Genomic DNA, 18,241 nt, shown 5'->3' with positions numbered 1-18,241 from the left:
TGCTCACAGCTCTTGAACTCCACACTGCCTCCCTGACACAGGTACTGATTTCATCCTGCTGCCCTTAAAGCCTCCCTTGCCTAGGGCTTAACCCCTTAGGGAACAAAGTCCTAATAGTCAGGGTTTCGAGGTTCTTCCCATCCAAAACTCTTTGAACCTCCGAAAGTCTCTAATATGGATTTATCAATCCAGAGAATACTGGAAATCAGTCCTTCCTCTAGCCAAACATTCCCGGAACACCTCACCCTACATGGATGAGAACCCCTGAGTACCAAGCAATGTCTCCCAAAACTGTCCCCCTTAAAGGGACCACAACTCAAATAGCAAGGGAATATAACCGCGGTCCAGGACACATTCCTGGTGTCATGTACATGGGCTACATATGACATTCACTACTATGTATTGTTCAGTTTGCAGAGAAAGAAGTAATGGACAATAAACAAACATTTATTCCTGAAAGTGTACATCGTTCTCTAAAAGTATTCCCTTATAGAATTTTCATGTTCTCTAAAATTACGCATTCGATGATGTTAGCTTGGCATTTACAAAATTATTAAACATTCCCAGATGGATGTCCAAAGAAATCCAGACAGACCGATTGAGTTTTTGGCTGAGATTGATTCACAATATCTATCTATCTGTCTATCTATCTATCTATCTATCTATCTATCTATCTTTATAAATATGTAACCAACTTAGGTGAGGAAATGATTTGTTGGGGGGGAGGGGTAGTAAGCTTGTTTTTTGTTGTTTTTTTAGAGGGTGATAATCACCCTTGAGGGATGATCAGAAAGCACTGTGACATGTATATACTGTAACGGTACCCATACAAATTAGATGACATGTAACCGTATAACATCTACTGGGCACTTGAGGACAGATACTCATTGTACCATTTTGAAAACCTAGTCTGATTGCAATTCTATACCCCTGGTAAGCCAGCAACAAAAGTGTCCACAGCATGCCTTCTCCACTGATTCTCATTGTAGGCTTAACAATGCAACTAAAGTATTAGACTTTTTAGATGTCAGTGGGCAATCAGATCAAGCCTTCCTATCTGACTGGCTCTAATATCTGTGATGGCCTTACACTGACATTTTTTCTGCAATTGAAGAGTTATTTTACTGTCTAGTGGAGCAGGTACTCATTCATAGTTTTACAATGTCTGCTTGAGATTAGGTAGACACATATAATGGGCTTCAAATCCCAGATACATTGTAACAAATAATGGGTTATCATTAGGATTATATTACACTGATGGGAAGACTGCAACTATTTCTCAGCAACAACAGAAAATAGGACAAGATGGTTGTCAAGCATTTGTGGTGACTGGGGTGCATACCACAGATAATATTTTTCAGCAACACTAGAGAAAGCCGAAACAGCTTTCAAGTATGCATTGTACAAGATGAAAAGAATCAATGATGCAGAAGAAAAAGAATACTTCAAATAATGAACGTAGCCAGTGCAGTAATCTTGTTGTGATATGACAACTGTAACAAGAAATTCAGTATTGCTGAATTAATTTATCAGTGTTCCCTATGTGCATCTGCAAGGCCTTGAATTCAGAGGTCCACTCTGTCAAAAGGTGCCTATTGAAAACCACATTACCATGTAGATTAGGTTATTATCTCTAAACAGCTGATATACGGCCATTTACAAGGCATGTCGGATTTCTAAGGTCGGTATATCTGCTCAGCATTATCAGTGAGATGGTACATCGGTCTCATCTGTGAGTGCATAAATAACTTGACAGTTTCTATCGTCTTCCACAAGATCCAGAAGTTGCATGGCCAATGTTGGAGCTGATCAGATAAGCACACATTTTACATGGCCAGTAACATCTGTTGAAGGTTTTGCACCCACCTCAAGTCAGGTGACCTGACCTTGGTAGCTATAGATACTTCCAAATTTGTCACAAACAAAAATATAGAATGATACAATTGTGGGAATTTTGCCCACAAATTTGAAATTACTTTGATAAGGTCCCCATTAATGACCATCCTGTGAAGATAAAAAGGATCTTTAGTTCAGTGAGAGCACTCAAGATCCTTTAAGATACCCCTTACTCCCATACAGTTTTACAGACAATTGAAAAAACATTTGAATTCAAACAAAGTTCAAACAATGTGCAAAAATGTGCAGCATGCAAAGTTAGACTAATGAGACACCTTATGTTGTTTTCAACCTAATCTGCCAATAGTCAGTATTTGTAGTGTAGTTGTAGTCTTGGGAGGTAATCATATTGTTCAACTTATAGACTAAATGAGAGCTTGTGTGGATAAACTGTAGTTAAACTCAAACAATGAAGACCTCTTGAGCCAATAGGGAAAGGGTGCCTTGACTGATGGCAGCCTGGCTCAGTAATTTGGTGTGGACATAATAAGCAACACATTAAATCAGTTATAATATGATTGGCTATTTAGTTATGGGGTGAGGGGACAGGGCCTGAACTCTACCCTGGGGTAAAATCTTCATTCATGTGAGGAATTGCAGCTTCAGAAGAGTTGCCCACCCACCCCTTTAGGTTTTTAGGTTTTAGGTTTATTGTCAAAGCTTCCTCTGTGGTTTGACTTTGCCAGCTTTAAATGTTCCTTTAATGGGCTACGCCCTTGAGTGGAAGTTCAATCAGTCTAATGTCTGTCCATCACTAATGGTAATCAAAGGCCTTATAGACTAGGTCAAGTTAATGTTCATGTGTGCTCATTAATGCCAATGCTACTGTACAACTGTGAGTGGCACTAGTTATGAGCTTTTTTTTTGTTGGAAAATCCTTAAGTTGGAAATTTCAGATGAAGTTGTAGACTTGCCCCTTCCAACTTAACCTTTCGAAGTGTTGTTCTTTGGGCAAGGATACTGGTTAACGTAGTTGTGGCTTTAAGCCTATGCTTCTCATATTTGCACCCTCTTGGTCTGTTAAATATATCATTTAAAGTGTCAGGAACCAAATGTCAGCCATCAGAGGGATCATGCTCATTTTCATGTGCATAAATGTGAATACATACTGTATAGGAATGCATACATGTGGATGCATGAGCATGTCCACCACAGATATTGGCACCTAGTGGACTATTTAAACCTGAACCCTGCATTGGATCATTGGATGGTATTTTTAGCTTGTATCTCTGTTATCCTTGATTCTGAATCCTGGCTTGACTCTGTTATTGACCCGGCTTTCATGTGACCTGCCTCTGGATTACCCGTACCTGTTTATGTCTGCTGCCTACCTGTGTTACCAACCTCACCCTGGGCTCTTGACCAAAATTTTGCCTATCAATTCTGCCTGCATGTTTCCAACCTCTGCTCATTCCTGACCTTAATCCTGACGGAGATTTGGTGCCTTCCTGTCTGACTGTTACCAAACTCGACATATGACCTAGCTCTGCTCACTACTGGTCTGAGTGAAGTCAGGGTGTCCTCAAGTTCAAATCTGCAGTTTGAGATTCCTGGATGCTTTTATTGCCTTAGCAGTCTCAACTTCCAGGGGTACAAGAATCCATCATCATTATATCTTTCCATCACATTCCTGTATGAGGAACATACAGGTATGTGATAGAAAGTGTGTTGTTAAAACTCTTTGATATATCAGCTGCATTGTGCCCAGTTCTCTCCATAGACTACAAATCCATCCCCCTCATGTTATGTAGAGGAGGAAAGGAGACCTGTCTCCCCAACCAGCCATATCCTTGCCGGTATCTGGCAGTTGGATTAGGGCTTGTTTAAAATAATGATTAATCAACCACTGGCAGCATACATCAGGCGCTTTTAGGTGACATCCAAGATAACCAAGTATGTCATCTAACATCAGTACAACAAAGATGTACATTTCATTGCTGAATAACAGCAAAGAATAGACATGCATATACGGTAGGTGCAATGAGCTACACTTAAAACATATACAGTAAGAGCTGATGTTCAGAAATACATACAGGAATACAATACCCAGAACAGAGTTATAAAGGAAAGCTTAGCAAGACCCTGGTGAAAAGAGAAAGGAGGCGGAGGAAAAAAACAATGTTTTGGGGATCCAAAAGCCCCTTTTATCAAGATCATCCTACCTAATGTCCCACTGGAGCACGTCTCCATATACAATGGTTGACATACGTGGTCATCTGTACCTGCTAGGTGATAGTATGTACTGTAAAAGCCTAATACATGCGCATTGCTAAAGCAGTTTAGCTATTTGGTGTGCTTACTCTATACATTAAAAACTACTGTACTAACAGATTGATACACTGCTGAGTGGTTTAAGCACCCTAAATAATAATATATTGTTGGTTGTTGAATGGTGCAGTTAATAGTTTTATGCAGACATTTATTACTAATGACAGTCCTGGTGTTGCCCTCTCCTACCAACTAAACCCTACAAGTGGCTAGTGAGGTCGCTTGTTCCAATGATGCACCAATACTGAGGAAAGCCCTTAACTTAAGAAGCTCAGTCAATACTTGTAAATCAAAATGCTCCTAATTTTAGGAGGTGATTTGGTGCCATAGAAGGATCATTAAGGTTGTTTTGTACATGCACGTAAAACTCACACTGCATAGCTAACAACTTCTCCCAAACAATATCTATACAAATCTGAAAAAACAGTCACACTGTAAAATAAATATTTTTATTTCATTTTTTCAACCAAACTGAAGCAGAAAATAAAAGCCAACTCAACCTTTGCATTCTGAGCACTCCCACAGACAGTGTACAGACACCATCCTCACATGATGCCAATTGCATAGAAGGCCATCATATGTAAAGTGGACCTGAACTTAAAAAGGGAAAATTTGCTAATAGAAATTATATAAGCATTATCCTGAAAGATTTTCATTTTAAGGAGCTGGATCTGGTGATATCACTGCTGTGTTGTTCACTGACCTCCTTGCTGGAGTCTCCAACACGAGGAAGCAAAGCTTTGCCTATACCAAGATCACCGCCACCACACAGAAACACCATGCTGAACAAGGCACACTAAGCCAAAAATGTGGAAAAGATCAACTTCGGGGAGACCACAGGCAATTCTAGTGACTGGTCCTTTGCTTTCATTCTGACATTTTTCAGCACAGCTTTCAGAGTTCAGTCCCTCTTTGTTAGCATGATAACATTAAGGTTTTATTGTATGGTGGCCCAGGAGAAAAAACGTCTTACTTTCTACTCGTTATCATTAGCAACTATGACTAAGGGTTAAAAAACTGAACTGAATGAGCAAATTTTGGCTATTATTATTCATCATTGCTGGCTGTTATCATTGAATTTAGCAGACAGTTTTGAACAGAGCCTGTCCTTTGCGCTATTGTACCCTACAATTATCCCCATGTACAACCATACGTATCTGCTAAGACCTGGATCCCCAGAAACATGGAAAATCCTGAGTTTTCAGCTCATTTCCATAACATGTGACCACCTAAAATCTATGACTATGCATTGTGGGCCAGAAAGAACAAGGAGGGATTACATCACAACATTCTATCACGTGTTCTGCAGAAAAAAAAGAAGATTCTAACACCTTATATCCTTACATTTTCAGGTCAATGATATTCTTTCTAGTCTTGCCAAGTGCAACAGCTCAGAGGTCAAGTGAAAACAGTCATGGATATTTTATCTGCCATAAATTTTGACACTAATAGGACTAACATTTCAATATTTTGCTCTAGCATGACGGCAAATCAATTGCCCTCTCACCATCAAACGACCTCTGTGCCTTCACTGAAGTATTAGGTCTTATCCTGATAGAAATCCTGGATAACTGGATTTAGGGAGAGATCGTTAGAATTCTTTATAGCTTCATAAAATGGATTACGATACTTACAGGGTCCAGCACAAGAATGCACATTCTGCAACCTAAGTGCCTTCAAATTCTTGCTATTGTAATCCGCAAGTTTTTAGACTTCCATAGAGTAAATATTTCACCCTTCTAAACTCCTGCATGTTCTTTTTGGCCCTTCATTGTGATGAGCAGACTTACTTGACAAGAGGAATATGTGGGAGGTGGGAGAGGGCAGCCATCACTCAGATCACTAGGATATTTCATAGCTTGCTGGTTACAGAATCCCAGGATCATGTACTGTACGTACCAATGACACAAAGTACAAATATTATGATGTATGAAATTTAGTATCCTATACCATTTATTCATGTTTGTTTGAGAGAGACAGGAAAGACAAATTCTGATTGTGCACTGCTCTTTAGGCCAAATTGCACATGTGCTAAGCAGTAAACCCCCCAAATGACTGGCTAGTCAGTCTAATCAAGGGGATAGCAGGCCTGCTGTTGGATGTCCTTAGTAGTGTACTTGCACTGTCATCTATTACTCTTAGTTGCAAATTCTGCCTGACTTGATTACTGTGAATGCTCCACCTGTTTTGAACGTGCAGTAATCTCAGCTCTGCTGTATTATTTTCAATATGTTTCCAATGTCTGGCTGACCAACTATCTGGACCCAATCTGTGGCTCCAACTAGGCTTCATTCTTCTCTTCCGTTAATGTATCATCCTGACTCCCATATTGTCCCCGATCTCTGCCTATTTGAATTTCCTCACCCTATTCCCCTTTTTGGGAATGAAGTCTATATTCAGACTTGGAAAAAACAATCACATGGGAACCTGAGGGCACTTATATATGGACCGGGCATATTAGCCTTGAGGCACGAATGCCCCAGTAAATAGATACATAAATATCATACCTTATTTCTAAATGTAAAATAATACATCTAGGGAAAAACAATTTCTTGATAAAGTACAATATTTGGGCTACAGAGTTGGCAAGAACTAAAGAGGAAAAATATTTTGGGGTACTTATTTTAGTTGATTGGAAAATGAGCAAACACTATGGCCAAGCAGTAGGAAAATAATTAGAATTCTGGGGTATATTACTAAAGTAGGGTCTTCAAACTTTTAAGTATGAAGGCCACGTCATATACATTATAAATGTAGTTTTATAAATCAATGAATAATAAATAAATAAATAGGTTTTACATCAAGGTCCCCTTTACATCAGAATCCCTATCAAAGTCCCCCCTTACATCAGGGTCCCCATCAGAGTTCTCAATTACCTGAGGGTCCCCATCATAACCCCTCTTACACTAGTGTCTCTATGTGAGTCCCCCACTTATAACAGAACCCTCCTTACATCATACAGAATGAGAGAATAGATGGATGTGATCAAACACTTAGTGAAAGTAACTATAATAAACCAAAACAAAAATCAGAAAAACATACAAAAAACATATTTTGTGCATCAGCGAAAAAACTGGAAAAAATGAGAACATATTTAATTTTTTCAAAATAAAGTCTCTAACACCGTGAACATGTGATACACATAGTGACCAACACAGGTGACAGTCTCATTTCCATATGGTGCCAAAAACCATGTACCCCTATATCTTCACCACGTGCCCATAGGATATACAGTGAGTGGACTGCTCACTCACCAGACGTATTTGACCCCAATTACTGTGGTCAAAAGCGCCTATCTATTCACTCATTCCGCATGCATATAAGTGTTTTGTTCTCCTTACATCATAGTCTGCCTTATGAGTCACCCCTTATCAGGGGCGGACTGACCATACGCACTGCCCGAGGGCTCGGGGTCAGTAGGGGGCCCCATGAAATGCCCCTGGTACCTTTTACAGGCTTTTTTGGGTGTGCTTTGAGTGTGGGCAAGGACACAGGGGCCCCATGATCCCCTATTGCCCGGGGGCCCCATGAGTTGTCAGTCCGCCCCTGCCTTTTACATCAGAGTCCCCATACGAGTTCCCCCTAAATTAGATTCCATATTAGTGGTCCACAATTTCCTTGCTCACAGAGTGGTTGCAGTCAGTGTAACAGCATGGCAGGTGACAAGAGACAGAGCAGGTATTGACAGAGAAAGTCCTTGTTGGGATAAGAATGTCCTCAGTTGCCGGTGGTCCTAGCAACCAAATGACTTGGAGAAAGACAGTGCAGTGGCTTGAGCCTGTCCCTAGCTGTGGGCTGGAAGCAATCCTGTAGCAAGCCATATTTGTCCCACAGGCCATAGTTTGGAAAGAACAGAAAGGGGGATCATGACTGAAATTTTTAAATACATCAAGTGTGAATAAGGTTCAGAAGGACAGTATTTGCAATATGAGATCAAGAACACAGGGACATGACCTCAAACTAGCAGAAGGAAAATTCAAAAATACTAAGAAGGTATTAATTTGCTGAAGGAGTACTTGATGCTTGGAACAGACTTCCAGAAGAGTTACTGAGTCAATCAACAGTAAGTGGATTCAAACATGCTTGAAATAAACAAGGAGCTACAGTGAGCCAAAATCCCTCCTGAGATGTATGCAAACCTGGTGGTCAACTACAGGAAATATCTGACCTCTGTGATTGTCAACAAGGGATTTGCCACCAAGTACTAAGTCATGTTTTGTGAAGGGGATCAAATACTTATTTCCTTCATGAACATGCAAATATTTTATGGATTTATTGTAAAACAACTTTAACCTTTTGCCGCCCGGCCAATGGCCGTTTGGCGGCTGGCAAAATCCCTCAGCATTCCGGGTGGACACCATATGGCGTCCTCCCGGGCATGTGCAGTTTGCACGCCTGCAGAGCCGCGATCTGTCACCGGCCATGTACCTCGGACACGGCCGATGACAGATCTGAGTACCGGGCCCGTTGCTGGTACCATGTGACCTGCTGTAACCAATCACAGCAGGTCACATGACAGTTGTATACAATGGATGGCTTCGTTCATGCCATCCATTGTATACTAGTGTGTCTAGCTGTGAATGGTCATAGCAATCACATGCACAAGCTGGGCCAATCACAACCCAGCTGTGTCGTGATTAGCCGTGACCAAATCACAGCTAAGCACAAAAACCCCCTGAATGAATTGATGTCATTCAGGTAAATGCTTGCTTATAGCAAAGTAATTCTTTGCTAAAAGCAAATTGTGTAAAAAAAAAATACTGATCACTTCCACAAAGTAGTACAATGTTACAATGGTAACATTGTACTACTTTGGTCATAGTGAAATATGAAAAAAAAATGTTAAAAAAATGTAATAAAAAATTAAAAATAATAAAAGAAAATTAAAAAAAAAATTTATATTTTTTTTTCATACTGTCAGTGTCCCTGATAACCGCCATGTCAGTTATATGATGACGCTGTACAGCACTGCTGACAGTATGCAAAAAAAAAATTGTGAAATTAATTTTTTGAATTTTTGAATTTCCCGAAAAATTATGACAAAAAAATACAACTTCAAAAAACTCGCCATGCCTCTTATGAAGTACGTTGGAGTGTCTACTTTGCAAAAAGGGCTCATTGGGGGATGTCTGTACTGTTCTGAGATTCTTGGACCTCAAGAAAGATTGGCCGTCAGTACTTCAGGATTGATCAATTTTCAGATCTATACCATAGTTTGTGAACTCTATAACTTTCCTGAAAACTAAATAATACATCCTAATTTGGGTTATTTTCACAAAAGAAATGTAGTAGAATACATCTTGGCCTAAATTTATGAAGAACAATTACTTATTTGCAAGATTTTATAACAGAAACAAAGAATAACGTGTTTTTTTTTTAATTTTTGGTATTTTTTTGTTAATTTAGCGAAAAATAAAAATCTCAGCGCTGATTAAATACCACCAAAAGAAAGCTCTAGTTGTGTGAAGAAAATGATAAAATTTTAGTTTGGGTACAGTGTTGCATGACCACGCAATTGTCATTCAAAATGGGAGAGCGCTGAAACCTGAAAAATGGCCTGGGCAGGAAGGGGGTCAAAGTGCCCGGTATAGAAATGGTTAAAATGTAACCAACTGTCACTAGGAACTTTCAAAACAGACAAGACCACTGTCACTTACGTGTTAATCCTTACAGCATGTGATTACTGCTATTCATTTAATTTGCTACCATACTGTATGGCTATCTTTAGACTTCAGTTTTGAGCTAATTAGTCTTCTTCTTTTCTTTCCATTTTTTTTTAATCGTGGGTCGCATAATGTGCATGAACAATTTGCAAAAGATTTTATTTTAAAACTAATGGTTTAAAAAAAGGAGCAAGGAGCAGCTTTTCCGTAGAAAATGTTCCATCACATACATTTAGTTTAGTCTACAGATAACGAAATGTGGCAGCAGATAGCAAATCTTTCCTCCAGGGTGTGTGACCTAGTAATTTCTGTGCCAGTGTCTCTTCCTAAGATGCACCGTGATGGCTTAAACTCTTAACAAGCTACTGCTCACTATATATATATTTTACATAATTACTATTCCGCTAGGATAAGTGTTTGCAAAGTTTCCTATGCAAAACCAACAAAATAATGAAAACATAGCCATACATGGAGTGATATTCTTTCTGGAGGCTGAAGTTGGTGTCATTAGCAATTAGAATTTTTGCCAGATATTTTGTATATTTGCAATAGAGACTGTGGCCGTAGAAGCAGCTAGCAGGTTTTTTGTAAATGAAATTCTTTGACAGCGTAGGACCAGATTTACCAGATAGGTGGGAAAGCCACATCTTTCAATTGTAATGAGTGATGACAATAAAAATGACAAATTTCTTTTATACAATATATCTTTTTCAGAACACAATAGCACCAAGCAGCAGTTCTACAATTAGCACACTGGACTAGGCAAGAAGGCAGATGATGATGATTAGGTAATAATAGAGGATATATTCTATTTTTCTATAATAATGTAATCGGAAAGGGGAGGCAATGGTGGGATAACATGGTGGAAGTCAGATGATGGTAGCTTCACAATGCAATAATTAAAATTCAGGAATGCGTTGGAGTATAGAAGCAAACCATTTCATGTGGCAAACCTATGACTTATGGTCAAAAAGAATTACTGTACAGCCAAGAAGTATTTAAAGCTGAACTCTAGGCAAACATCTAAACCCCCCAGTGAAATGTACTATATATCAGGGAGCCGTTTTACCTGACAAAGTATTTTCATCTCTGATCATCCAGTCCTGAATTTTTTACATCTCTGGTACATTGCATAGCAAAGGAGGATGATACGACTTTCTCTGGAATCCCAGTTCCTATGTTTTCGTGCTTTGGACATGGAAACAAGGCTAAGTGACTCAACAATGCCTGAAAACATAGGAACTGGGGTGTAGAAAAATGGCAGCAGGACTGATGAGTCAAAGTTTTAAATATTTGGCTGTAGCAGGAGGCAGTTTGTTTGCAAAGGGCTGGAGAGCGGTACAATATTAAGTGTCTGCAGGCAAAAGTGAAGCATGGTGGAGGTCCCTTGCAAATTTGGGGCTGTATTTCTGCAAATGGAATTGGAGATTTGGTCAGGATCAAAGATGTCCTCAATGCTGAGAAATACAGGCAGGACTGGATTGGAGGCAGCCTACATACACAGAAGATCTGTGGTTAATTCTCCAAGATGTTTGGAACATCTTACCTAGAGCTTCACTTCTCTAAGCTCTGGGAAAATTTCCTTTGCAAAGTGCAGCTTCCCTTGCCTAATTGCCTTTAGTAAACCCACCTCAGAGTGACAGCAACCACCAGAGCATTGTGACTATAAGTGATGATGGCACTGAGAGAAAGTCACCAGCACCAGTGCATTCAAATAATGGAGATTGATGTGCTCTTGCACTGCTTTATATTCAGGTGGTCATGTCTGCTGACACAATTGCACCTGAATAGCTGCCTAAACATGGCAGCCATTGTCGGGGAAAATTAAAGAGATCTCAAAGAAGCACAATGGAGTCTGCCAAAGGTCACCAAGAGCTCACAATAAGGCTCTAGGGGTTTGAAACACAAGAAGTCAGTTTTTGCATTGAGGGATCGGGTCCTATCCTGGTCCACTAAACTTCTTTTTCTTCCCAGACATCATGGGGTTTATTTACTAAAGCTGGAGAGTCCAAAATCAGACTCCCTTCTGCATAGAAACCAATCAGCTTCTAACCTCAGCTTGTTCAATGAAGCTTTGGCAATGAAACCTGGAAGCTGATTGGTTTCTATGCAGAAGGGAGTCTGATTTTGGACTCTCCAGCTTTAGTAAATAAACCCCCAAGTGTCACATGGGGTAGTCCAGGATCATGTCTTCTGTCTTCTGGCTGAGCCTTTTTTTTATTCTCCTACAAGACAATACATAGATTCCATTCTTGTTGTATATACAACTGTCTCCAAGTGTCTTTTCAAGCCAATAAAAAATAAAAAATAGACAGTTGAGATGCTTTCTATTGCTATATTTAACCTATACAATAACTAACTAAAAGCATTGGCTCAACTCCCTGTCCTACTGTGTGATGTGTAATCTATGACCAGCATAATTCATGTCTTGAGAATATCTGACAGTGCTGTGTAAAGAGAGAAGCTGCTATTTTTTGACATACATGACAACCTTTGCTGGAATTCATCTCTGCTTTAAAGAAGAGTGGGGGAATTCCGCTGGCATCTTCAGTGAGGTGTCAGTCAAGACACATTGCACAAAGCGGCAGTGTACCAACACATAATGGTAAATTAAACAATATGTAAAGTAAACCCATGAATAATTCAAAGACAGCTGAGAATAAAGTGAACGATAGAACTATGTGCTTATAAGGACCGGTGACGGATTTATTCTGGAATATAATTGCAGGATTCTAGTGTAAAGCTGAACTCTAGGAAAACATTTAAATACCTACAATACACTGTAACTATCTTCTTTTTTTTTTTATCCAAACAAATTTTATTGCAATATAACAGCAAATACAGGTAAAGTACTGCAACGTATAGGTAAGGTATACATCAAGGATATTTGCAATGCAACTATTGGTCAGTAACTGTCTTACCTGTCAAAGGATTTGTACATCCACTTGAAAGATTTATACCACCCGGATAGCACAGTCAGCTTGGTGACCTGACTTTTCTCTGCTGCAGTTAAGAAGCACAGCTGGGCCACCTCTCCGCCATCAGCCTGTGATTGCATGGTAAAGGAAGAGCAGCAGACTGATGAAGTCATCACTCTGCTCTCTCTTCTTGTAAGCAGACTCCCTGTCTGCAGATGTGACCACAGGACCCCTGGTTGGCTCAGAGTAATGCCCCTTCTCTCTGAATTCTGCAGAACAGGGGATTACAAAAGTCTGAAAACAAGCTGAATTAAAGTAAAACTGAAGGCAAAATTTTTTTTTAGTTTTGGACAGAGTGGAGAGGGATTAGAACCCACTGTCAGGTTTTTATCACCATTTGTGTCCTCTATCGATGATAACAGTAAATATGACAAATAGAAAGTACAAGTAAAAGAAAATCCCTAATTTTGGGTTGACACCAGAACAATAATAGAGTAGATATCTTCCAATGGAGACACCAGTTTTGGTGAAACCCCAGGATTCCCTCACTTTGGAGGGATTTCTTCTCACTTCCTCTTTTGGCTATGGGACAGGCAGTGAAGGGAAACTCCCCTATGGGACATAGATGGCCCCCCAAAAAAGAACTTACAAGGGATATAACCCTCCTCTACTCTTTCCAAATTGATAAAAAAAAGTTTTGCCTATAGTTCTAGTTTAAGGTATTAACACGGTGCATTTAAAGCGGAGTTCCAGTTGAATGAAAAAAATAAAAGTCAGCAGCTACCAAACCTGTAGCTGCTGACTTTTAAAATGCAGATATGTACCTGTCCCTCGGTCCAGCGGTGTCCTCACCACAGCTGGTTTCACCAGTCATCTTCTTTCCTTGGCGCCGGCATCCTCAGTCTGGGCATCCGGCTGTGACAGCTTGCGGCTTCACAGTCGGGTGCCCACTGCGCATGCGCGAGAAATGCTGCACTTTGTGAATGGCCCCGTAGTCTTCTGGAACCTGTCCCAGAAGACTACGGAGAGGGAGGGGGAGGTATTAGGCAATAGCACTGGAAGTGGGAGTGGGTACCTGTCAAATTTGGGTACCCGCTCCCCAAAGGTGCCAATCCTTAACAGGGAGCGGGAGACAATGCATTAAAGTGAAATTTTCCCTTTTGTTTGGAGCTCTGCTTTAAAATATTTTAAATAATTTTTTTTTTCAATTACATGGCTGCATTTGCTGCTATTTTAATGTCTGACTGCAGCTTAGTTTTAACTTCTGCAGGGATATTTAACCAAAAAACACTTAATTAATACTCAAAAGCTCAGCTACAGCATGTGGCATTTTTTTGCAGGTAAGCCTACACGCGAATACACCTCAAATGCATGTAAATGTAGGTCAGTAATAACGAAAAACAAAACAGTAATTCCAAAAAACACACAGCAAATGTTCCACAAATGCATTACCAATGTCTGTAAACATACATACAGAACTGTACACAAGGGATTTGGGCGTAAATAGGCCCCTAAATAAATAATGATTCCCAAAGCATGGCCGGATATAATATTGTTCAAAGACGTGGGACAAGGACACTGCATTCCTGATCAACAGATATTTTTCTGTACTTGATGAAAATGCACTTTCCCTGAAAAACTTAAAAGTGAATGCAGCCACCACATTCAAGAAGTGGTAAGCTGCAATATATTACATTTTTGTTCAAAGGTTTAGAGCTGCTTTAGTGCTGCATCCATGACACCTTGAGATCTATTTATAAGACATTTGTTGGATGCATATGACAAGCATCCTTAATGAATTCTGGACAAAAATAGTTTAATACAGTGATCTCCTATGATCTTTAGCTCCATTTATTGGTCATATTGTGCCATCTTTCCTCGGCGCCAGCATCCTTAGTCTGGGCATCCGGCTGTGACAGCTTGCGGCTTCACAGCCGGGTGCCCACAAGCATACTTAATGAATTCTGGACAAAAATAGTTTAATACAGTGATCTCCTATAATCTTTAGCTCCATTTATTGGTCATATTGTGGTTATTTTTCAGTTGAAGGTATTTCAGAAAAATACTGCCTTATGGCCACTAGGTGGAGCTGATGATCACAGGAAATTACTGTATTAGGCAAAATGCAGCCAGAATTTGTCAATGATGGGTGATTGCTTGTCACATTGCTACAACAAATGTTTTATAAATAGACCCCTTAGTTCATAAAGCATGTTTGAAAGCATGGAAAAAAAAGCATATACTGCTCTGTAAGCAGTCTGTTGTGGCTTGCTAATGTCAGAGGGGAGGATGTCCCTTTCTGGATCATTAAGGCATACAAGGCAGAGATTTCAAAGCGTTGGATGCAAGTAGTAAATATTAACAATCACTAGATGTTGGGTCAACTAAAGCAGGCCATAGATGGGGCAAAAACCGGTTGTTTTTTTTTTAAAAAAACGAAAAATCGGTCGTTCAATTGGCCGACGGTACCACCATTCGTAAAAAAAAAATCGGCTGATTTTCGTCCCGTCTACGGCCGCCAAATATAATAGCAGTGTCCCTGCAGAGAGCTCCGCTATTATATTTGACATTTAAAAGTATACCAAAGTTGCAACATTGTATCTATTTGTATCCATTTTGGATACAGATGTTTCTATTCGGATACAAATAGATACAATGTTGCAACCGCTGTACTTTTAAATGTCAAATATAATAGCGGAGCTCTCTGCAGGGACACTCCGCTATTATTTTTGACATTTATAAGTATTGCGATTGCAACATTGTATCTATTTGTATCCAAATAGAAACCTCTGTATCCGAAATGGATACAAATAGATACAGATGTTCTTCTTTTTCTTTGTCTTCATCTTCTTCTTTTTCTTCTTTTCCTTCTTCTTGCAGGTCAAGGCTCATGTGCATTTTTTTTAATCGGTAAAAAGATCGGCCGATTTGCCCATCATTGCTGTGAAAATCGGCCGATCGACAAAATCGGACGTTTTTTTTCCAACATAACTGATTAAAAAAATGTGTCAAAAATCACGAAAAATGGCCCACATATTCACCCACTAACGATCCGAAAATCGGCCGATTATTCTTTCGGATGAATTTTCGACCCATCTATGGCCTGCATTAGCCACAGTGTGAAATAATCATTGAGGTCATGGCATGTAAACATCCCCCTTCCCTGGCTATTGCAGCTTAAGGGTGAACAGTTGGTGGGCAGCAAAAGCGCAGCTCAACCACAAATTTATGCCACCTCCCAATCTTAGGTCTAAATGAGGCCTAACTTTTTCTGACTGAGGAATATGCCGTAGCAGAGTGGGATGGCCTTAACGCCCAGCTGTCATATACTGTATGCATAGCTGGGATGTTCTGGGGCATGCTCAACTGACACCAATAGAACTGCGATTAAGCCATCGCCAACAGTTCATGGCCAACTGCCAGTGATCAGAAGCCATTAGGACCATCACAGAACAATCACAGTATATAAATAAACAGGCGCTTCTCATACCAGCTTAAGGTAAGGTTCATGCCTACGCAGTTTGCGTTTGATCCGTTTCTGCAATGCTTTTTGCACATGCATTTTCAACACTTTTTTATGTGTTTTGCATTTTTTTTCCTAACATGGTGCTGGGCAGATTAAAATGCAAACCATATAAAAAAACACATCAAAATGCACAGTGGCTAAATGGTTAGCACTTCCACCTGGCAGCACTAGGGTTGTTGGTTCAAATCCTAGCCACAGCACCACCTGCCTGGAGTTTGTATGTTCTCCCTGTGGCTGCGTGGGTTGACTATGGTTTCCTCCTAAACTCTGAAGAAATGCTGGTAGGTTAATTGCTGGTTCCTGTCTAAATTGGCCCTAGTATGTGTATGTATGAATGTAAGTAATGCCCCGTACACATGATAAGAAAATCGTACAAAAAATTTCATGGAACCACCGATTGAACGATTTTCTCTTCGTTGATGAGCAGGATGTTTTAACCTATAACGATATTGTGAACGAAAAAATCCGGTTGAACAACAGTGAAAAATGTTGTCGTTTTGCATACGAACGACCGATTTTCTATGCGGTGGTATGACGATCGTACGAAAAAAATCTATCAAGCGCTATCACGCATGAGCGGAAACAGAGGATGACGCGGATGTTTATGTCCAAGGAATCTTCGTAAACACGAACAAAAGTGTAACAAGTAGATTGGCCTAATGAGATAATGACACCAGAATTCTGCATATTACATTTTATGTATCACTATTTATGTATATAGATAATGTAATAAACTATATTATACTCATTGCTGGTAATTGCTGTGTATATCGCTCGTTCTGGCCAGAAGGGCGTGGCTACAAGGTCACACGCACACTGCATCACTTCCACTTGTACGGAAGACGTCAACACTATGTATTGCCCGACGAACAATTTTTTTAGATTGGTTAATGTGTGCCATGATTTCGACCAACAAACGAACCCTTTTGGTCGTCGGATGACCGATCGGTCGATTTTCTAATTGTGTATTCCCACCTTTAGGGACCTTAGATTGTACGCCCCTTGAGGGTTAGGGACTGATGTGAATGTACAATATATATGTAAAGCTCTGCGTAAATTGACGGCGCTATATAAGTACCTGAAACAAATAAATAAAATGCATCAAAAACACACTACACACATTTCTGCTGCATCTGCATTGAACCAAAACACAACATTTTGTGTTTAACCTCCCTGGCGGTATGATTATTTCAGATTTTTGGTGCTGAAAGCGGTACCATTTTTTTGCATGGAAATATGTATTTTTTTTTATTGTAGGCCTGTAATTTAGGAATAACTCACTGAAATCTGTTCGAACAAGAGTCTAGTAAACATCCCGGGTATGATAAAACTTGAAACACAAAATCATAAATTATAATTTAATAAATAATCATAAAAAATAATAATATAATAATAATAATTTAAGTCAATAATATAATCAAACCAAAAACACTGAAATGTGAAATATAGCGCCAAGTTTGCACATCGCTGAGCAAAGTCGCAGAATCGTTTTCAGTGTCTGATGACGAATTTCCCCCACGAATCATTATCACTCAATTCTGCAAGTGGTTCTGATTTACTATCGCTGTTCTCTAGCCGGTCTAAAACCGCTTTTGACATAAAGGGACAGTTTTTGGACACCATGGACTTTTCTAAGTTACCAGGCAGAAAGAACATTCAAAATGCAGGCAGGGCACAGGACAAAGCACTCGGGACAAAATGTATGTGAAATGTTTTGAAACAGCAATGTTTTACTATGTAATAATCATTTTTTAAAAAATGACATTTTTTAAAAAATGTCAAATTTGCCGCCGGTTCCGGCGCCCGTACATCCCGACGTCACAGGGACCGGAACACGGAAGCCGGATGCCGGCATCGGCCGGAGGGGATGGCCGGGGATGCTGCAGGGGACACATCGCGGGAGCGAAGGACAAGGTAAGTGCTGCAGGGACTCCCTATGCAACGCTGCATGGTAAGCCCGAGTGTAGCTC

General features: G+C 39.9%; 1 protein-coding gene across 3 annotated transcripts in view; it reads right to left on the bottom strand.

The window, feature by feature from the left end:
* GALNT13 (polypeptide N-acetylgalactosaminyltransferase 13) overlaps window positions 1–18,241 on the bottom strand; it is a 398,708-nt gene that overhangs the window by 298,187 nt on the left and 82,280 nt on the right. The window lies entirely within an intron of this gene.

Source organism: Staurois parvus, unplaced genomic scaffold, assembly GCF_062004578.1.
Source record: "Staurois parvus isolate SC_StPar_1 unplaced genomic scaffold, SC_StPar_1.0 ptg000031l, whole genome shotgun sequence".
Taxonomy (NCBI): domain Eukaryota; kingdom Metazoa; phylum Chordata; class Amphibia; order Anura; family Ranidae; genus Staurois; species Staurois parvus.
Note: the sequence above shows the minus strand (reverse complement) of the source record. Positions and strands in the feature narration are given on the sequence as shown.